General features: G+C 42.5%; 1 protein-coding gene across 1 annotated transcript in view; it reads right to left on the bottom strand.

Annotated features, from left to right (window-relative positions):
- GRAMD2A (GRAM domain containing 2A) overlaps positions 1-21,976 on the bottom strand; it is a 79,638-nt gene extending 57,662 nt beyond the window's left edge. The window contains exon 1 of the mRNA XM_074233045.1: positions 21,861-21,976. The gene's annotated coding sequence lies outside the window, so the exon portion shown is untranslated. The remainder of the gene's footprint in view (positions 1-21,860) is intronic.
- Between the last annotated feature and the right edge of the window lie 932 nt (positions 21,977-22,908).

Genomic DNA, 22,908 nt, shown 5'->3' with positions numbered 1-22,908 from the left:
TATTTACAGAAAAAGGAGATCATAGTTCTCTTCCTATACAATGCACTGGTTAGACTACATCTGGAATTCCTGAACACAATTTAAAAGGGATGCTGATAAATTAGATCATCTCAAAAGGAGGGCAATGGGAGTAGTAAAAGACCTAGAAACAACTGAAGGAATCAGGATGCTGGTCTTCTAGAAGAAACAATTTAGTAAAAGAAATGTTAGTTATCTATGTTGAAGAGAGTGCAAATTAGTCTCTGTGGGATTGCAGGAAGTATGACTAGGACCAATGGATAGAAGCAAATTTCAGCTTAAAACAAAGAATAACTAACCACTGGAACTTCATACAGTTTTAATGGTCTGCCTTGTGAAGTACTAATTTTCCTGTCACTGGAAGTGTCCAAGCAAAGTCCAGATGATTATTTGTTAAGGATGCTATGCAGAGAATTCTTGCATGCGTTAAAAGGTTGGATTTATTATTATTAGCTATTAGCATTTTAAAGTTTGCCAAGTGCTTTACATACCTTATGTCACTTGAGCTTTCCTATGAATTAGGTGCTACAGGTATTATTAATATTCTCATTTATGGATGAGGAACCTGGAATTCAGAAAGGTTAAGTATGATGTTGCCCAAATCCCACAAGGTACTTTGTGAACTTGCCAGTGCACAGTTCTGTCTATCCATGTTATGTATCCACTCAAATATTCATTTCTTTGACTCTATGGTTTCTTAGAGTCCAATGAGTCCATAAAAGGAGAACCTGGCTAAATGTAAAAAAAATACGAATTTATAATGGAAAGGCTGACTTTATGGCCTTCAGCAACCCTTGCCAGTTCAAAAGGTGAGAAAATAGAGGGGAGAAAGTACTCAAGGTTGAGCACTTTTAGGGTAAATACAGAAAAAGATTAAGAGAGCAAAAATTTTAGCTGCTAGCAAGATGAAGGGAGGGGATGACCACTGGGTTAGGGACTGGTTAGTGCCCTGAGCAAAGCTAGCAGGAGATAGATCAACTAGAAAAAGGAAGGTTAAAATACTGGAGGTTAGGATGAGGGGGTCGAACAGTGTCAGCATAAGGAGGAGGAGTACTGGAGATGGTCCTAGCTTGAAACATTGGAGGTAGAGTAGTTTTAAGTGATAATACAGTACAAACTGACCATACTTGGTAGTAACCAAGGTAGAGATGATGCTCACCGCAGAAATGTTAAGGAACTGTGAAGCCAAATAGCCAATCCTGGAAGAAGGTTAACAAGAATGAAGAAGAATGTGAGGAATGAATGAGCAACTTTGAGTTTCTCTCTTGCCTTCATCAGGCCTCAGTTTACCTTGCATCCAGTAATCTACAGAAATCCTGATGCATAGAAATCCTAGGACTATCAAATTCAGTGCCACCACATTTATTTTATAATACACAATATGAAATCATAAACTTAAGTATCTAAGAAGTATACTATTATTATAAACATTGAATTTTCTTTATTGACTAGATTGATGCACAGAATCAGAATGATGATGTTTTCTCTAATTTCCCCTCAAAGTTGATATCAAGAATGTACATTTTTTATATAATGGGTGCTGTACCATTTTGCCCTGCTTAATGTATTTGTTCCAAATTACAGGGGTAGGAAGTGAGCAGGTGCTTTGAAAGTATACAGACATCCCTACTCATGCAGCATCTTTATTCTGAGTATATTTAAGGAGAAGAAACAATTTGAAACTGATCTTCATTGTTCATGAAGCAATTATGTGTACAGTAAGAGAGACAAGGAGATTAAATTCAGATTACACAACTATGGAAGTGTTGGACTCCAAGATGTCTTTTTTGTTGTTGTTGTGCATCAGTGTTCTTGGCTGATATATCAAACTTTTGTAGAATGATATCCAGTGGAGCAGAGAATGGGGGAATAGGGGTAGGATGAGAAGGGGAAGCAATTTCCTTCTTCTCCAAGGTATCTCCTGTGACTGAATTGATAAACACCACTTCAAGTATAGTCTTAGCATGGTTTTGGAGGAGTGTCTAAATACTTAATGACCTAAGGTTCAGCAGGGTATATCTGGGTATATTGCCCAGTATTCCTTTCAATTGAAGGCCTGGCAAGAGGGACCAGAATCATGGCAGTTTCAAAATTAAATCTGAATAAAGTATTGCCACATTCCTATTGTTAGAAGTAATTGGTAATAGTTTTTCACCTACTTTAGCATCTTTTCAGAGAAACAATTAAAATTAAACAAAAAAAATTAAAAAAAAAACATAACGTGGCCTCAGGACAAAGAAACTCACAGATATCTCTTCCTCTGCCTTTCTCCTACCTTGTCCAATGCTCCAGTAACCTATCATTGCTGACTGGGAGAATTTGTGTGAAGGAAGGTAATAAGCAAAGTATACCCACTATGGGCCCAGCAATCCCCATACCTGAATCCTGTGGTTTCCTGGGGCATCAGAACCTAAAATGAGTTGATGTGCATTGATCAACAGATATACTATACTATTGCTCTAGCCTGAGAATCACTGGCGTATTAGAAGGTGGGGCAGACAGACAGACAGACAGATAGATAGATAGATAGATAGACAGATAGACAGAGATACAGATACATATATATGCATATATATATACATACATACTAAAATTGTGGGAAAGGTCTGCTGCTATATGAAACTTCAAAACTTACTAATATAAATGAATTTGCTTTGATTGTCTTTAGTGTTTAAAGAACATAGATTTCATTAAATTCAATCAAATGTTGATTGAACATTGCTAAATGTCAAAGAGGACAGCTAGATCGTAAATAGAATGCTAAGCCTAGAGTCAGAAAGATCTGAATTCAAATTTGGCCTTAAACATTTACTAACTATATGACTCTGGACAAATGATTTAACCCTATTTGCCTCAGTTTCCTCATCTATAAAATGAGCTGAGAAGGAAATGGTAAACCATTCTAGCATCTTTGCCAAGAAAATCCCAAATGGAGACACAAAGAGTGAGATGCAGCAAAACAACTCAAAACAAAATATCAATGTCAATACTAATTGCTAAAGATACAAAAATATAAAAATGGTACAGTTCCTGCTCTCAGGGACATAGATAGCTTAACAGGAGGTATAAAACATGTATCCAAGAAATACAATACCAGAGAAAATGTTATACAGACACAACAGAAATGGAAACAAAGTGCTAGAAGAAAATTTGAGGAGAGAGAGACATTTCAACTGTCAAGGACAGAGGGAATCCAGGAGAGGAGATGTAACAGCTAGTTACAGTAACAGAAGGATGTAACCATAGTCTGTCAAGGAAGAGACAGAATATGGGAAAGGGCATAATGTCAAATGAGATTGGAAAGGTAGGTTGGAGGCAAATTGTGCAGGGCCTTAAATGCTAGGCTAAGAGCTTTGTAATTACCATCAAGGCAAATGGCAATGAGTGAAGGCTGATTCATCAAATGATGCAGTCAGGCCTTAGAAAGATTATTTTGAGGGATTGGAGAGAAAAGAAGACTCAAGAGTTGGAAGGGGACCTCAGAAAAAATAGTTTGGAAGGTTTTTAATAATCTATTAGTGAGAAATATAGGACCTGGAATAGGGTAGTGGGAGAGAGAAAAGAGAGAGGAGAGATGGGAGATGATATATGATGGAAAAATCAGCAAGACTTAGAAACTATATCACTGTGAGAGGAGGAAAAGTAGAGAATCAAAAATCACAGAATCACAAAATCTTAGATTTGGAAAGGGCTGCAGGGGTTATCTACTTCCAACTCATCCATGAACAATAATACCCCCCATGATGTCCCTGACAAAACTTCACTTAAAGACAAGAGCAACAGGGAATCCCCAGCACCTTTTGAGCCTTCTCTTTCCACTATTAGATAGCCTCAATTATTTTTATATATAGTAAAAAATGCTAGCCCTAGAGTCAAGACAACTTACCTTCCTGAGTTCAAAGCCAGTCTCGGACACCTACAATCTGTGTAACCCTGAATAAGTCACTTAACTTTACTTGCCTCCATTTCTTTATCTGTAAAATGAGCTGGAGAAGAAAATGGCAAACTATTCCAGCATCTTTGCCAAGAAAACTTCAAACTTCACCAAAAGTCAATCACAACTTAAATGACTGAATAGTAACAACAACAACAACAACCAGTCAGATTCAGTCTCTCTGAAACCTTTACTCAGGGCAACTAATTTTGTCTTCTGGGAACACATTCTCCTTAAGACTTACTCATCAACTGTTGAAATTTTACTCTTTCTTCAAGGTTCCTCCTAAGGGCCACCCCCTCCATGAAGAAGATACAAAGCTCATCTAGAGTCAAGAAAGTAAGAGACAGTTCTGTTTACATTGAGAAATGTACTCTAGTGTTGAGATGAAAAGGAGGTAAAGCTGCAGAAGGGATTGGGGCTCCCACAAAAATTAACCTTAGAGCTGCCTAGATAACAAAAAGATAGAAGGCGAATAAGCAGAATGAAAATTGAGTTGAAGAAAGATAAGTGGGGTATTGGATGCATGTGAGACATGGGATGAGTTCTGAGAGGGCAGAGAATTTCTGTGAGCAGATTCAGAAGACATTAGCCATGTCAAAAGTTTTTTTATTTTATATTGATCAATATGATTCATATAATGAAGTTAAAAACTTATTTTCCAGAAATCCTTTTCACAGGTAGGCTGTGGCTTGGGAAAACAGTGAACAGAAGTCATCTGTCCATCATGACAGCTCCTGCCCTGAATTGTGTTAAGTACTGTACTGTAACCCCCAAATTATACAATCAACCCAGCTGTTCCTAGGACTCCTATTTGGATAGTTATAATGATGTAATTGTTATATTGTCCTGGGAAAATCGATCACTCAAAGTCCAAATCTTGATTATTCTATGATCTACCTGCTCGTTTATAATTATGTATAAAATATCTGGTTCCACAACAGCAAGGTAGAGCGGAAAGGATGGAGTAACCCCATGATTTGCAAATTGGTTCTTTACAAAGAAAGTAATTAATAAATTTCTATCTGATCTACTGGCACTCTGTCTTTGGCCTGCTTTGTCATGGCCAGGTTGGGGATAGCTCAGCAAAAACTAGGCAACTAGGACAGTTTTGTTTTATTTTATGGTTTTTGCAAGGCAGATGGGGTTAAGTGGCTTGCCCAAGGCCACACCGCTAGGTAATTATTAAGTGTCTGAGGCCGGATTTGAACCCAGGTACTCCTGACTCCAGGGCCGGTGCTTTATCCACTTCACCACCTAGCCACCCCTAGGACAGTTTTAAGGGGGACAGTTTCAACCTGAAGTCAAAAATTCAGTCAAGAAACATTTATTATGTGCTAAATATTGTACTACCTGTTTCAAAAATCCAAAGAGATAAAAAGAGCCCCTACTCACCAGGAATTCAGTCTAATTGTGGAGAAAACAAGCAAAAAATATATGCAAACAAGTTATATATAGGAAAAATCAGAAATAAACATAAGAGGAAAGACACTAGGATTAAGAAAGGGGAGGAAGATTTCCTGTTGAAAATGGCATTTGAGGCGCAGCTAGGTGATGAAGTGTCTGGAGCACCAGTCCTGGAGTCAGGAGAATCTGAGTTCAAAAACAGCCTCAGACAATTAATAATTTACTAGGGTGTGGCCTTGGGCAAGCCACTTAACCCCATTGCCTTGCAAAAACCACAAAATAAAACAAACAAAAAAAGTAAAATGGCATTTTTAACTGGGACTTGAAGGAAGCCAAGAAAGTCACTAGGCTGAGTTGAAGAGGGAGAGCATTCCAGACAAGGGCAGCAGTAAAAATACCAAGAGAGGGAGAGCTTTGTTGGAGGGAGTAACAAAAAGATATAGTGTCACTGATCAAAGACTGTGTAGTGAGGAGTGAAGTTTAAGAAGTCTGGGCTTTGGACAACAAGCAGGGTTTTATATTTGATTCTAGAGGTAACATGGAGCTACTGGAGCTGAGTGTATTTGAGTGTGTATAACAGGAATGGACCTGAAAAGTAGATTTGGAACCCAAAGAAAAAAGGACTCTGTTTGCTTTGGAATCAAAGGAACTGAAAAACAGTGTTCAGCCTGGGCAAAGATGGAAATAAGGGTAAATTAGCAAGAGAGGGCAAGGACCTCAAAGAGCAAGTCTGGAAAACACCAAAAGATTGGAAGGGGAGGTGAAATAAAGATCTCAGAAGAAACCGAAGTGACAGTATAGTAGATATAGAATAAAGAGGTCTTGATTTGGATCAGGAGAACAGAATAACATGTATTTAGATTTAGAAGGGACTCCAGAAGTCTAGCTTAATCCTTCATTTTAGAGATGAGAAACCTGAAAGACTAAAGAAACCATTCAACATCACATAGCCCTAATTCTGATTCTACCTGGCAAGTCAACTAACTTTCTATAGTCTCCAGATTCCTCATTTGTAAAATTAGAAGAGTCAAATTTGTTGTCTGTAAAAGAGTCTATTTTCTTGGGTTCCTATGATACTTCAAACCTGAATGAGTAGGTAACTGAGGCTGTAATTTAGTTCACGTGCAAATATTTTGTACCTGATACACTTTCATTGTAGGAAAATAACTGCACAACTGAAATGATAATGTGCACTCTATTTCAGGGAGAAAGTTTTGGAGCAGGGGCACAGGTCAAAATGAAAAGAGGAAAGTTTCAGTAATGCCAATGTCCACAGGCATGACCTTGAAGATCTGTAGCTGGGGTTAGAAATCATTTTCTGGCTTGGAAATAGAATAAGGTTAACTAACTGGGGACTTCTTACTGAATCTTCATCAGTGCAGATTGTCAACTGGTCATCAAATCAGGTGAAACCAATATTCAAACAGCTCCTAAAGGAACCATGAAGGGAAGCTCAAATGGACAAATCAATTAACCTGGCTAAATTTCCTCAGCTGGGAAATGAGAGGATTGTATTCTTTTGATTCTATGACTCCTTCCTGCTCTCAATCTCTCTGATCTTATGATCCATATGGGTCTGGCCAGGGAAGTTTTCAATCTGGTTCTGATCACTGCTGAGGCTTTCGTTGAAATTTTGAGGCTTTCATTGACATTAATTTGCTGAGACAGTAGTAAAATTCTCTTAAGACCTGGTCTACATGAAGTCCTAGAGTCTGCTCCCTCTTCTGCACCTAAGAAAATCCTAGTGGGACATAACAGGAAAGAAAAAGAAGGATACTCCTCAGTGATTGACCTAGGATCACTGAGAGAAGGGGAGGCAGAGCAACTCAGTCTTGAATGGAGGAGTATGTTCTATAAGATTCCCATACAGATGAATGGATACACTGAGGTCCCAGATATAGACACACCTCAACAAACATACCCACAGAAATCTTTTATGACTAATCAGAATGGAAATAATAAAGAGTACAATAATATCATTCTAGTAGCATTATCAAATTTTTCCCCTGGTCTAACCAATGCACAAATGTTCATGCCCATATCTCCACACAGATACATGAAGATAGACATGCCCACACACTGGCAAGAGCTACCATCTCCCTAACCACTTCCCATCTCCAACACTAGAGCAGCACAATACTTCCAATAGGAGGGAAGATGTTGGCCAGGTTGGGCACAAAAATGAATAGACCTAGGTGTAAAGACTGAACCCCAAAGCAAGGATAGAAGGGACATGATTGTCATGATACCATTGCCTTCTCTCTATTCTGCCAGTTCAAAGATTGGCTCCCAAACTCTTAGGAACCAGGACCTTTAACCTTCTCATGTCTACACTTCAATTTCTTCAAGGGCAGTTCCCCATAGTAAGGGAATGGAATTTCTTTGAATGTAGTTCTCTGGTCCATTTGGATGTCAAGTGTGTCACCTGGACTTTATTAACTTCATGCTCTAAATCACTGAGCTTACTGGCTCAGAAGTTATTTAACATAGCAAACAAGAAGGAAATACTTTAACAGGTAAACTATGGGTTTGGAGTGTTTTAAGGTAAATAATAGTTGTTTTTCCACATCTGACCTCAAATTATTTCTGAATTCAATTCCTTTAATCTTGATTCTAAATGCAACTGATGACTAGAGCAATGAGGTCAATTGTTCAAGTGGTTTATTACATTTGTTTGTTTTCCTGAACATAATTTCATCTGATGAGGAACTTGCTCCACCAAAGCAAACCAAACCAACATCTTTTCTATTCTCATCCTCTTAGAAAGTTGTCTGAGATTACCTGTATGTTGTTTTGACCCAGGTATAAAAATCTTGGAGGGAGGGGCAGAATGACCTCATGATCTCCATCCCCCAAAGATGGACACTAGACATTGAGATAAATGGCCTGATTCAGAGTTCTGGCTCTGCCTCTTACCACTTATTACCTATGTGATCTCAGACAACTCACAACTTCCTTGAACCTTGACTTTCTTGATGTCATTGCTTTCTCTTTGGCATATGATAATCTGAGTTATTTAATATGGTATATGATAACCTTGGCTTCTCCAGACCAGAAATCTTCCTCCAAAAGTATTTTTCTCCAAGATTGATACTCAGTCAACTTCTCCAAGCTGTTCTCACCAACTCCTCTCATTAACTCACTCTTGTCCTCTGATTTTTGTTCCTGTTCAGAATTCTGGGTTTCCCTCCTCCTTTCCCCTCCTACCCCACCTACCCACCGTACTGGCCCCAATCTGTCTTTCTCTTTATTAGTTCATTTCAGACCCATACACAGTTCACATCTACTCTCCACCTACACTGTACTGGCTTAGCTACAGCAAAGAGGAGCAAAGCCTTGATGCCAAAAGCCCCTGGAGGAGAGGGGGGAGGCTGTGTTCCAAGGTCAATCAGGTCCATGGGTTAGAACATGAAGAAAGGCTACCTGGGGCGGTCCCTCAGACTTAGGACTTGTTTCACTGAAACAGGTGCATGCTCTTTCCTGGAGCTCTCTCTGCATTCACATGCTTGAGCTAACATTCCATTTTCCTGCTAGTTTTCACTTCTCTTACCCTGGAAGCTGGAATGAGAAAGGGAAATATTCAGCCTGAAGGGAGAAGTTTTTTGAAAGTCACACCCAGTATTACATACACTTAAAGGCTGCAAACACCATAATTAACTCTCACTGTTTCTCCTTCCCTGTTCTGGGGACTGAAATAGAACAAGCCCTTCCAACACAAAAAGATGGAAGAGTTCACTGTGAATGTGCTCAGCATTTGGGGAACAGAGATTGGGAACTCAGCTGAAAGCTGCAACATTATTTTTGTAAGTGTCTCAATTAGTAGTCAGGAGATAACAGTGAAAGCTAACTGAGCAGATGGGAGGCCATCCAGGGTTATTGGAAAGAGCCCTCTGGCCAGAACACATCTAGGGGCAGGCAGAAGGCTTCCTATTAATTGATTTACTCATTTTCTAGCTAGGACTGGACTAGATCAATTGACCAACAATCACCTATAAAGTCTTTAAGGTGTGTCAGTATGATGTTAAATCCTGGGGATACAAGAAAGGCAAAAGATAATTCCTTACTTCAGAGAGTTTAAACGTTAATAGGGGAGACATTGTATATAACAGGTGGATTCAAGATGTGGAGTAAGATGAGAGAAAAGTAACCTTAAGGAATTAGATGCTAAAATACCTCCAGCTCTGAATTTTACCCTAAATCCATTTCAGATTGATCACCATTAAGCACATCAACAACAATGGGAAGGTATGAGGTGAAATATCAAATTTCACATCCCATAGATATGTTTTTTTAACTGACATCAATTCAGCTAAAAATATGTTCAAAAACTTTTTTTATAAAAAGCATAATTTTGAAGGTTCACCAAGGATTTTACAAGCATTCATTTATTAGATAATCTAAACAGCCCTATGAGATAGATTTGCTCTATCTCCATTTTTCAGAAAAAGAAACTGAGGTTCAGAGACATTAAGTGATCAAACCCAAGGTTGCTGAACTTTAAGTCCAATTATCTTTTCATTCTATAACTTTCTCTTTTGCTGAGTAACCAAAGGAATATGAAAAGTCACCTGCCAGGAACAGAAAATGAAAGTAATCTTGTCTTAGTTTTCTTCTGATGAAAGAGAGAGAGAGAGAGAGAGAGAGAGAGAGAGAGAGAGAGAGAAAAGTAAAGAAAATTACTATTTTTATTCACAGTTTTTTCCTTTCTAATCCTGTAGTCACATACACACACACACACTTATAGGACTAAACTTAACAACATGAACCCTGAGGTGGAGCATGCTTCAATGTGCCAGCAACTTGGCTATTTCAAAGCCGAGAGGGGTTTCAAAAAATTATTAAGAAGAGAGTTGAGGCAGCTAGGTGGTGCAGTGGATAGAGCACCAGCGCATGGGTCAGGAGGACCTGAGTTCAAATTCAGCTTTAGACACATAATAATTGCCTAGCTGTGGGGCCTTGAGCAAGTCACTTTACCCCATTACCTTGCAAAAACCTAAAAAAAAAAATAAGAGAGAGTCACAGAAAAAATGAATGCCCACTACAAAGTCTCTGGCAAGTGGTCATTCAGAGTTTGATTGAAGACCTCTACTGAATGGAAACTCAATTCACCTGAGCCCAAATTAAATATAAAATCTTATTAGATTCACTTTATTATTATAGTTTGTTAAGAAATTTTTGGATCCTGACTTTGTTGTATAACTCATGAGGTTTTTGAATCTTGTTTCACCTCAACTATAAATGTGATTAGCATGTTATCTCTGCCTTTATTCTAGATAAAGATAGCATTGAACCAAAGATAGATTCCTGGAGTACTCCTCTTTTTAAAAGATCTTCCAAAGAGGCATTGAACTGTTACTGATTTCTGTCTAGCTACGGACATTCAACCAGTTCTAAATTCTCCAAACTATTTTCTAGCTTGTCTTATCCACAGGAATAGCATGAGACATTGTCAAAAGATCTACTGGGATCTAATTTAATGTTTTCTATTCCATTTCCTAGTCCAGAAATCCTAGTCCAAAAAAGAAATAAACTCATCATCTAATCCAAATCCTCATCATATAGACCAGAAAAGTAAGGCCCCAAGAAGTTAAACATCTTACTCAAGGTTACCAGAGTCATTTACAAAGGTTGCTAGGACTATAAGTCTGATCTTTGAGTTCCTAGACCCAATGATTTCTTCCATTAGCCAATGTGACTTTGAGCATTTGAAGGACTTGAATTCAAAAATTTGACTAAGCTGAAGAATGGGCTAGGAGCAGAAACTGTGAGCAGATGGGGACCATGTTGCCCAGGCCGTCAATGAAAGGAACATTGCTACCTTTAGAAAGCAAGAAAGCAAGAGGAAAACAGTCATGATATGTGAATAAGGTCAATAACTACTGTCTGTTCAATTTGAGGTGATATTTTCCTCCTAACTCTGTGAAACATAGGGATAATAGGATATCTAGTAACCTAATGACTAGGCAAAGTCCTGGATTTCCATCAGAGGGGTTTTTCTCTCTCTCCCTCTCAGCACATTAGGAAGGGGGAGATCTGCTCAAGTCATTACTTTGTTTCCTGGTTTTCTCATCTCATAGGCAGGCATCCATCAGGTAGCTCTTGAAGGGCACCATCCCTTTCCTCTTGCTCTCTTTATCTGAACAAGAGGAAGAATTCTCCTCCCCTGTTCTTGCATGTCTGATCCAGTGTAACTCAGGGCAGTCATGGCATTTGTTTTATGACAGGCAAATAGTAAGTGAGGAATTATTAGGCTTTCCTAAAACCCAGTTCTAAGCCATGTCCTTCTGCTCCTCAAGAAGACTCAGTGGCTCTCTACTAGCTCTACAAATTCTTCTATCAGTACAGAACTTCATAATCTGGCTCTAGCCTGTCTTTTCAGGCTGGTAACACTCACATCATCTTCATAGACAAAAAGCAGTCTACTTGTTGTTCTCATTCCATTTCCAGTTCCAATTCCCACCACCTTGATATCTTTGCACAGGTTTCCCCCACACCTGGAAAACTACTGCTTCATCTTCACTTCTCAGAATCTCCAACTCCCTTCAAGACTTGGCTCAAGGTCATCCTTCTGGATTTCCACAGTTGTTCATCCTTTCCCCAAATTATTTTGGATATATTTCCTCTTTACTTTTCTTACTTATAGGCATGCTATATCATCCCCAAAGAGCAATGGCTCTTTGGAAGAAGGAACTGGTCTTGTTTGTCTTCCCAGAACCAAGCAAAATGATTAGCACTGTGTTTAATAAATTCTTGCTGAATATAATTGAATGGAAAAAGTGGAACAACCTCAACAGACCTGAGTTCAAATTCTACTCAGACATTTACTAGCTGTATGGCTCTGGGTAAGTTATTTAAACTCTGTTTTTCCTCAGTTTTATCAATTATAAAATGGGAGAAATAATACTTATTCACATGGTTGTTGGGAGGATCAAATGAGATATTTGTAAAGTTGCTGCTAACACAGTACTTGGCACATTCCCTCACCCCAAAGCAAGCCAGGCATATTCCCACATTATTGCTAAGTGTTTCTAAGGACAGTAGATCCCAAGATTCAGCATGTCATCTTTTGGTCGACTCCAAAGTAAAAATGCAAGTTTGCCCCGACCACAAAGTCAAATGTCAGATGTCACTTGGAGGTCTTCCAAATGAGGCAATTCACTGGGAAAGAGCTTTGTAGCTGTGAAGAGCTATATAAATACAAGCTATTGTTATCATTCAACTCTAGGCAGGAGCGTCAAAAATGTGGGAAGGAAACTGGATTGGGAAAGCAGAATTATGTGTTTTGTAGATACATGTGAAGTTTGGGGAGAACATACAACACAAAATGTGCTACTTCTCCCCTCCTCAAGCCTGGCAAGTTTCCCAATAGCTGAATCAGGTTCCCAGGTAAACTTTGCCCATTCTAATTTCAGCTGATCTTCTTTCTTAGCATTGGTAATTCAGGGTCATTGTTTAACTCATATCATTAAACTATAACCAGCTGACCTTTGCTTATGAACTAAGCCCTAGTCTACAACATGCTCTGACTTCAAAGGGAGACAATATAGTCTAATGGAAATAACACCAGTCCTAGAATCAGGAGATGCCAGTTTGAGTCCAAGATTTATTAGTTGTATGACTAAAGGACAGGAATTTAACATCTTCCAAGTTTAAGTTTTCTCTTCTAAAAAAAAATAGGTATTTTACTATACATACTATCTCACAGATTGTTTAAAATGTGTTTTACATTTAAATATTTCTTTGAATTCATGTTCTCATCAAGATGAGCACTTCAACCTACCCACCCACAATTCATCTTTCTTGATTCTTGTCCACATTGTCCCATAAATCCTCTATAGAGGATGTGAATATGAGAATAAGAATGTGAGCTTCTTTCTCCTCTTATAGAACCCCCCTATACTATGGAGAAGCATCCTTAATTCCATATCTGGTGGTGATGGTAGAGGTAAGATGTCATTGGAAACATAGGTAGTCTTTACTTTGAAAAAATCCTGGTTTCAGTCACTATCTTGGGCACAGTACATCTATAAGACCCAAGAATGAATGGATGCATATTTTAACAGGTAAAGGAAGTAAGGGCACAGGTAGAGTGCCTTTTCTTTTTCATCCATCTACTGCTAAGATTGGGGCAAGAAAGATTACATCCAATTTTTTATTCCCAGTGCCTTCATTCTCAGGACCTTTAATCTGCAAAAAGAGAACAGAGTTTTCTATTTGGCAAACATATCCCATGGATAAGTATATCACCAATACTTGAAAATATAGATTATAGAGGAACAGTTGGGATGACAATGAGAAATAGATTTTGATCCCCTTCTTCAGCAGGGATGGATTAGTTTGTGCCATTTTTTTACCCACATTGATCTAAGGAAGAACATGTAGGCCCTCAAACTTCCCAGAAAGCAAATCTTAGCTTTTTAAAGTCCCAAGGGAGCCAGCTCACTGGTCGGTCTGGAATTAGCATACCTACTTCACAACTTGCCCTGGTTTTCTTTCTAGAAGCTTTCAAGAGCCATTGTTTATATTCAGTCCTCTTGATAGCTCCACCCCAATGACTAGAACCACTCTCAAGAAATCCCTGTGGACTTTCATTGGTCATACCGCAGGAAATGTCTACTCTGAAATGCTCCCAGCATTGCTATACATGGTTGCTTTGGGGGGGAAAATGCCCAAAAACCCTGGGAAAGAGCCTCATTGCTTAGATGAAGAAATGGAACATTCTAGAAAAGATAAACTTTAAGCCTACAAGCTGAAGTCCTTGGTGATTTACTGTGGATAAACAATAGAGCAAGCACTTTTGAACTATAAAGAATGGTGTGATCCATCAATCAATCTCTCTCTCTCTCTCTCTCTCTCTCTCTCTCTCTCTCTCTCTCCATATATATATATATATGAAACACCTGTCTGAGCTTGGTGGTGCTCCAGAAAGTTTTCCTGGGAATTCTTGCTGGTGCACTTGGAAGTTGCTTAGTGTCACCAGGAGCCTTAGCACCTCTGATTCTGACTCAGAACATTTTTCCTCTCAACTCTGCTGACATGGCATTGGTGCAATCTTCATTCCCAGAATGTTGTTTCTAGTGGTATATGAAGCCCCCAAAATAGTAATAGTAATAATAATAATAGTTTATGTAATATTTTCAAGATTCCAGTACATCTTCCTCCAGCTCATTCAATCATACAAATATTATTTGGGCTTGGTCCATACCTGAGGATACTAATAATTCTATGGGACAAGAACAGGTTTCTTTGAGAAGAATGGGAGCCAGGACTCTGGATTCCAACCAAGCTGTGGCTTAGAAGGCCAGAACTTCCCACAATCTAAAGAATGCAGTAGGAAGCATATCTCCACTGAATTGCTGTTGGCCAGAGAGGCATCCACTAGTCATGGTGCCAGGTGCACACATCCTGCTTGAAGCAATGGAATCTGTGCTTGGGAGCTCCTTGGTATGCTTACAGAAGTAAACCTCAAGAAGATATATAAATATTAGCTATTATTATTATTATTATTATTATTAGTGGTGGTGGCAGCAGCATTTATGAAGACAAGTCACAGCATCCCTGAGTTTTCTCACTTATAAAATGGATATAACTCAGAGCTGTTATGAAGTAATCACCATATAAATTCAATATTCCCATTCTTTGAGAATAGGATTAAGTGGTGAGAAATGCCCATATAAGAGATTTCACTGAATAGTTTTTTCCAGAAAACACAGTAATTTTTTCTAAGGTTACAAAGAAATTCAGGAGAAATTGGTCTTGTTCAAGAAAAAAAGGATGGGGAGAGGGGTGGCTAGGTGGCGCAGTGGATAAAGCACCGGTCCTGGAGTCAGGAGTACCTGGGTTCAAATCCGGTGTGGCCTTGGGCAAGCCACTTAACCCCATTTGCCTTGCAAAAAAAACCCTAAAAAAAAAAGGATGGGGAGAGCAGAAAGGGGTGAAAAGCTATGTAGTTATGGACCAGAGCAAGGTAACAGATAAAGAGGCAAGGGTATAGAACCCATTGATGAGGGAAAGATTCTACTGGAGCCAGGAAGCACTATACTTGATCACTTTCTATATTCAACTCCCAGTCCAAGAACCAGAAAGCATCTGAACCAGAAGACAACAGAGATCCGTGGCAGAAACATCTGAATCGTCATGGCCAGGAGGCAGCTAACTTGCCCAGCAGTACCTGGAATTTCTTTGGTCATTCTCTCCAGTTAAGGGGTCCTATCTCTTCCTCTCTCCTCCTAGAAGAAAAGCATCCAAGGTTTCTCTGTCCTGTTCTAAAGGCTCAACTCAGGGAGAGGGCCTTCAGGACCCTCCACAATTTTATTTTGAGGTCAATTGCTTTTCTCTTCCCTGAGAACTTCACAACTGCTATTAGCAAAACACAAGGATTCCAAGTCAGCCCCATTCCCAATGCTCAACTGCCAAGCTTCCCACCCACCTACCCAGGCCAAGCACTGCCTTAGAGAAAGAATATATGCAACAAGTTACCTCAAATATGTAGCTAAATGACTGAGATGTTCTCTCTTCCCATCTCAAAATGTACTAGTCTCTGCTCCTGCCTATACGTGCCTAAGATAAAGAATAACATTCTCTACCATGACCTTAGCCTAGTTCCAGAAGTTGTACTCCCCTGAAGGAAGGTCCTGGGTGAGTTCTAATACAGAAAATGTTGAATTTATTCTTTCCAAATAAACCAATTCAATGACTTGGCCCTTACCTCCCAACACCATTCCTTCTTTTCAGCATTCATTGGCCCACCAACCCAATTCTGAGAATGAGGCAAAGCTCTTTGGAATGTCAGTATCCAGGAGGTGCTCTCCTAGGCAAGGCCATGGGAAGATATGCTGATGGAACCTTAAAGTTCCTTCCCAGAGAAAGGGTTATCAACAGCTGCCTGATGGTTAAAGTTCTTGGTGAATGAGGCCCAAGTCATAAGTAAAATGACCAAGATGGGATGATTGCATCACTTCTTTTCTAACTAATCTCAATTTCTGAACTGACATCACACTCAATCTATGCTGACACTGTGATCCCCATATCTTTCACAAACTGGGAGACCCAGTTAGTACAGAGGTCAGTCTACTATCTCAACCAAAGCTGCCTTACTCTCCACAAACTATTCCTTTAAAAACACCTGCTGTTCTTGCTGTGCCCCCCTTTTTTTTTAGTTTTTTGCAAGGCAAATGGGGTTAAGTGGCTTGCCCAAGGCCACACAGCTAGGTAATTATTAAGTGTCCCAGACCGGATTTGAACCCCAGGTACTCCTGACTCCAGGACTGGTGCTTTATCCACTGAGCCACCTAGTCACCCCAATCTGCCCCTTTCTATGCCCCCTGGACCTTGAGAACTATAGCAAGAGGGCAAATCGAAGACAGGCTGTTTCTCATGGCCTTTGTGAGTTCTCTTCTTCTCAAAGTCTTCTTAGCATTTTTCCTGTTCCTTTCATAATATCATTAGCATTTAGACCAGACTTAGAGATCATTCCAGTCCAATTCCCTCATTTTATAAAGGAGGTAATTAAATCAGAAAGATGCAAAATGATTTTCCAAGTTTACTCAAGATTGGGATAGGAATTCAAATCCTCTCATTTCAAACCCATGATTTTCTCCACCAAGTCACACTTCCTCTTCTTTGCATTTAAGAATTCTCCTTTGAATCACAGTAATTTGAATATGTCTTCCTTACCACTGTATCAAAATTAGATTGATTAAAATTATTTAATATTCTTTGTGCTCAAAAGAGTAAACATTTTAGGGGGTGGCTAGGTGGCACAGTGGAGAGAGCACCGGCCCTGGAGTCAGGAGTACCTTAGTTCAAATCTGGCCTCGGACACTTAATAATTACCTAGCTGTGTGGCCTTGGGCAAGTCACTTAACCCCATTGCCTTGCAAAAACCTAAAAAAAAAAAGAAAGAAAAAAGAAAAAAAGAGTAAACATTTTATCCCAAAGATATCAAATAAGGGGAAAGGACCTATTTGTTCAAAGATATTTACAGCAACTCTTTTTGGAAGCTAAGAATTGAAAATGGAAGAGATGCCCACAAATTGGGGGGGTGGCTAAACAAGTTGTGGAAGATGTGATTATAATATAATATGATTGTGCTATAAGAAATAACAAGCAGGGGGCGGCTAGGTGACTCAGTGGATAGAGCACTAGCCCTGGAGTCAGGAGTACTTGAGTTCAAATCTGGCCTCAGACACTTAATAATTACCTAGCTGTGTGGCCTTGGGCAAGCCACTTAACCCCATTGCCTTGCAAAAAAAAAAAAACTAAAAAAAGAAATAACAAGCAGGATGATATCAGAAAAATCTGGAAAGGCCTACATAAATTGATGCAAGTGAACAGAAGCAGAACAGCATACACAGTAACAGCACTATTGTTCAATGAAGACCTGTGAATGGCTTAGTTATTTTCAGCAATACAATGAATACAGTCTGAAATATGCTATTTTTCCACTTTATTTCATTTTTCCTTTTATTTGAGTTTTGGAAATGTTTTACATAATTCCTCATGTATAACCAACATTTGATTGTTTACTGTCTCAGGAAGGGGGAGGGGAGTGAGACAGGAATAAAATTTGGAACTCAAAACTTTAAATAAAAATATTAAGAAAAATACATTTAAAAAACCCAAAGAGCTGATAATTATGTCATTAAAAAACAGTAGAAAATGGAAAAATGTGGAATGTAATTGGAGAATACTACATATAAGTATCTGTCAACATAATCCTTCCCTCTTATTAAGGTTTTTTAGATTGAATTAGTCATCCAATATAACAGTCCCAATTACACTAAAGTTGCTCACTAAAAGATAAGTCACTTGAATGAAATTTCAGCCTTCCTACTTCTCAAAGTACTGCCCATATTGATGGTTTAACTTTGTATTTAGGAACTTGACCTGGAAGCCACTGTCTCTAGGTCAGGGAGATGAGCTTGGCTGACCATAGGGTCAAATTCTGGATGGAGTGTGGTAGAGTTAGTGAAAAGAGAGGGATAAAATGGAGGAACTGTGAATTCAAGATTCCATACTCCCTGCTATATTTTCTTAACAATTGTTATTTTTTAGAATGAAACAGTCTGCTCCTTGCTTATACTGAAGAACTCAAATGTATCCACTCAGGGTTTCTTGGGATTGCCAAATGTAAGCTTCATGTTGCATTGGTGAAGCATCACCAAATTACAGACATAGATAAGCATTGGGCAGGCAAAACCAGGGCACCCATGAATAATTATCAGAGATGGTCTTCTAGTCATGGCAGCACCTGGACTTGGGGATGTAAGAGCAAGCCTGCAAACCCTCCTCCCCTTACTAACAATGCTAAACAATGCAACAGGAACAACTCAACATGCCAAGATTCTTTGCCCATCCAGACTGAGTAACAAAAGCCCAACAATGAGTTAATGCACAGAGTTCCAGCTGCTTAAAATAGGTGCGGCTGTTCCTGCAGGCAGAAAGAAACACCTTGCTATAGCTGCCAGAATCATGCTGGGACAACTCAGGTCTCTCCAAGCTGACTTTGTCTGTCTACAATGGGGGGGGGGGGGAGAGAAAGAGAGAGAGAGAGAGAGAGAGAGAGAGAGAGAGAGAGAGAGAGAGAGAGAGAGAGAGAGAGAGAGAAAGTGAGTTGTCCTAAGGCCACTTGGTAAAACAAGAGATGTCAAGAGAAAGGAGACCTCCTGACCAAAACTTAGTAGGTCATGGATGGTGGATAAGAATGAATCATTAAAAGAGTTGGTTAGGGGGGGCCTCAAAGTTCATGTAAACTAATTCATATCTGAGAATCTCTTCCATACCTCAATTCATGATAGAACCTGCTGAACCTCCACTTCCCTTTGGAATAGCTCTAATTGCAAAGAAGGCTTTTCTACCTACATGTACTTCTTTGCAAAGTGCTTATTTCATTTCCCTAAAGCAGAGGTGTCCAACCTTTTAGCTCTTCTGGGCTGCATCTCCCAACAAAAGCTCCTCGAGGGGGGGAAATTCAATACCCATTCATGAATACTACCAACTAGAATGGAGCCAGAATGGACCAGGAGGGCTGCAGGTTGGATTCACCAAGCAGAACAAGGGCAATCCTTCTACATGTCAGCCTTTCAAACATTTGACTATTGCTACCATGCTCTCTTTAAGCCTTTTACATTTTAATTTCTTTTCCTATTATATACAAAGATAGCTTTCAATTTTTTTTTTTTTTTGCAAGGCAATGGGGTTAAGTGGCTTGACCAAGGCAACACAGCTAGGTAATTATTAAGTGTCTGAGGCCGGATTTGAACTCAGGTACTCCTGACTTCAGGGCCGGAGCTCTATCCACTTTGCCACCTAGCTGCCCCTTTCAATTTCTTTAAGACAGAATTTAAGTCTTCTCTTGTCCAAGTTAATCAACCCTTAACAGCCTTTATATGTCAGGGTCTCTAGTTCCCTTTCTTCTGGATGCTTGACCCAAAGCATAGAACAGCAGAGGACAATTATCACCTTCCTTCTATTGGACACTATTTGAAACAGCCTAAGATCATGTTGACTCTTGGCCTGCTATTTCACACTTAGTCCCGATTAGATTGTTAGATCCTTAGGGACTGTCTTTTGTCTTCCTTTGTTTCTCCAGCCCTTAGCCAACATAAATGGCTCGTAGAAGGTGCTTAATAAATTCTTATTAATAAAATCTTATGATGGTTCATATTGAGCTTATGGTCTAGTAAAACTCCCAGAGAAGGAGTCCCTTCAAGTCACTGCTAAACTTCATATGGGGGTGCTCCTTTCCTAATGGTGGGAACTTAAATTGAAGGGGTATTTCCATTTGCAGAGGTATCAGACCACCCTCCCAACCTCATTCTTTTAGAGGGTTAGGATTAGACTAGAAGGGATAACGGTGTCCTCAAAACTCCAAATAATCTGAGTCCCTTGGGCCAAACATCCTCAACATATCCTGCCTCTCTCTCCATCTCCAAAGAAATCAGCATCTTTCCTTCCTCTTAGTGGTCAGTCATGATCTTCCAAGATAACATGGTCCTTCTTCCTATACCAAGTCATTAAGCCCACTGTCCTCAGAAGTGAAATCTGGGGAAAAGAAACTTCGGGGCTAGGCTTGGGAAGTTTAAAAGGAAGAGGCCAGGACCTCAAACCTACCACAAGACGTTCTAGAGGAGCCACCCTACAACCAAACAACGCTGGCATTCCAGGCAACTGGTGGTAACCTCTTGGTCCAACGAAAAGTGTTCATATTTAGAGAGGAAGCAAACAAACAGTGGGCAGATCCTCTCCTTGCCGACCCCCACTCGGCCACCCCAGGAGACATGGCAGGTCAGAGAAAGCAATTTGATAAATGTGCAATAAATATGCAATAAGAACGCTTAGTGGCCTCAGAGGTCCCCCGCCAAGCTTGACCAAGCTCTGGGAGGCCAGGAGGGCAGAGAGCACAGGTCGGCAGGGCAGAAGCTGCCAAGTGGACAGATCCGCCTGCCCGTGGTTCGCAAGCCAGGACTCGGGGCAGGGATGGGGCGCCCGGCTCGGGGCCCAGGCTCCGATCCCAGCTCCCGGCTGAGCTGCCAAGGTGTTTGAAGTTCTGGGGAGAGCGAAGATGGACAAAGAGAGAGCGAAAGGAGAGGATGAAAGCAAGACAACTGCCGAGAGCTTCGCGGGCCCAGAGGGAGGCGGGGATTGAATAAGTTAAGGGAAGCAGCCACAGCCAACTCCGGCTCGGGTCCGGCTCCGGCTCCGGGTCCGGCTCCGGCTCGGGTCGGGCTCCGGCTCGGGTCGGGCTCCGGGTCCGGCTCGGGTCCGGCTCCAGCTCTGGTCCGGCTCCGGCTCCGGCTCCGGCCCGGCTCCGGCTCGGGTCCGGCTCCGGCTCCGGCCCGGCTCCGGCTCGGCTCCGGCTCCGGCTCGGGTCCGGCTCGGGTCCGGCTCGGGTCCGGCTCCGGCTCCGGCTCGGGTCCGGCTCGGGTCCGGCTCGGGTCCGGCTCCGGCTCCGGCTCGGGTCCGGCTCGGGTCCGGCTCGGGTCCGGCTCCGGCTCCGGCTCGGGTCCGGCTCGGGTCCGGCTCCGGCTCCGGCTCCGGCTCGGCTCCGGCTCCGGCTCCGGCTCCGGCTCCGGCTCCGGCTCCGGCTCGGCTCCGGCTCCGGCTCCGACAAACCCACTTTCCTGGCGGCTGCTGCAATCTCGGGCCAGCGGGCGGAGGGGGCCCCCAGGATGCTTCCGACCTCCCCTCCCCTTCCTCGCCAGAGTTCCCCTCCCGTTCCCCGGGAGGGGGGGCAGAGCGCCCCCAGACGGGGCCAGGACTAGCCAGAGCCTGTCTGAGCAGCTCGGACGCGGGCCGTCGGGCTGGCTGGCTGCTCATCACACTGCCCGTCCGTCCGTCCGTCCGCCCACCCCCTCCACTCACGCGCCCCCTCCCCGGGCCAGCCGCCCGGCTCTCTGGCCCGTCTGTCGGCTGCTAATGTCTTGGCCCACGCTGGGGAGGCTCCGGCACCGTCTGCTCCTCTGCCCGTCCCGAGGAGGGGTCGCCGGCGCGGGCTCACCTGGACGGGTGGGCAGCGGCCTCTGTCCGGCTGAGGGCGGGCATCCCCGGCACTCTCCGTGGCGAGCCCCCCGCCCGCCGCGGCCGCGGCCGCTACCCAGACCCCGCGGCCCGCCCCGCCAGCCCATTGGCTGCTGCCGCCGGTCCGCCCAGGTGAGAGCCGCCTCCGGGGGGAGGAGCAGGAGGGAGGAGAGGAGGGAGAGGAGGGAGAGGAGGGAGAGGAGGGAGAGGAGGGAGAGGAGGGAGAGGAGGGAGAGGAGGGAGAGGAGGGAGAGGAGGGAGAGGAGGGAGAGGAGGGAGAGGAGGGAGAGGAGGGAGAGGAGGGAGAGGAGGGAGAGGAGGGAGAGGAGGGAGAGGAGGGAGAGGAGGGAGAGGAGGGAGAGGAGGGAGAGGAGGGAGAGGAGGGAGAGGAGGGAGAGGAGGGAGAGGAGGGAGAGGAGGGAGAGGAGGGAGAGGAGGGAGAGGAGGGAGAGGAGGGAGAGGAGGGAGAGGAGGGAGAGGAGGGAGAGGAGGGAGAGGAGGGAGAGGAGGGAGAGGAGGGAGAGGAGGGAGAGGAGGGAGAGGAGGGAGAGGAGGGAGAGGAGGGAGAGGAGGGAGAGGAGGAAGGAGCCCGGGAAAGCCAGGAGGGGGGAAGCCACGGAATCGAAACTCGCCCACCACCTGAGGGACCGCCCCTTAAAGGGCCCGCTCCGGGTTCACCTGCTCGGGCCCCACGCCCAGTTGCCGGGGTGGCGGCTCAGGGCCGTGAGCATCGGAATGAAGGGCGTGGAGGTCTGTGGGTAGACTCCGAAGGACCACGCTTCAGAGTGGCAAGGGAAGCCCGCGCCTGTACCCCGCACCTAGGAGAGCAGCCCGGACCCTGCAGTTACCCAAGTGGAGGCCAGCAGCCTCCTCCCTGAAAGCCGTCAAAGCGGAGGACGGACCTCGCGATGCTCCCATCCCACTTTGGTTAGCGTGAGCCAAGGCCTATGGCCCTAGGATTTACTTGCCAGGTCCCTGCAGCCTCTTAGAGAATCCTCGGAGCCTTTAGATACTGCGACCCAGACTCT

This window comes from Macrotis lagotis, chromosome 4 (genome assembly GCF_037893015.1).
Source record: "Macrotis lagotis isolate mMagLag1 chromosome 4, bilby.v1.9.chrom.fasta, whole genome shotgun sequence".
Lineage (NCBI taxonomy): Eukaryota > Metazoa > Chordata > Mammalia > Peramelemorphia > Peramelidae > Macrotis > Macrotis lagotis.
The sequence above is the reverse complement of the archived record's forward strand: the minus strand, read 5'-3'. Positions and strand labels throughout refer to the sequence as shown.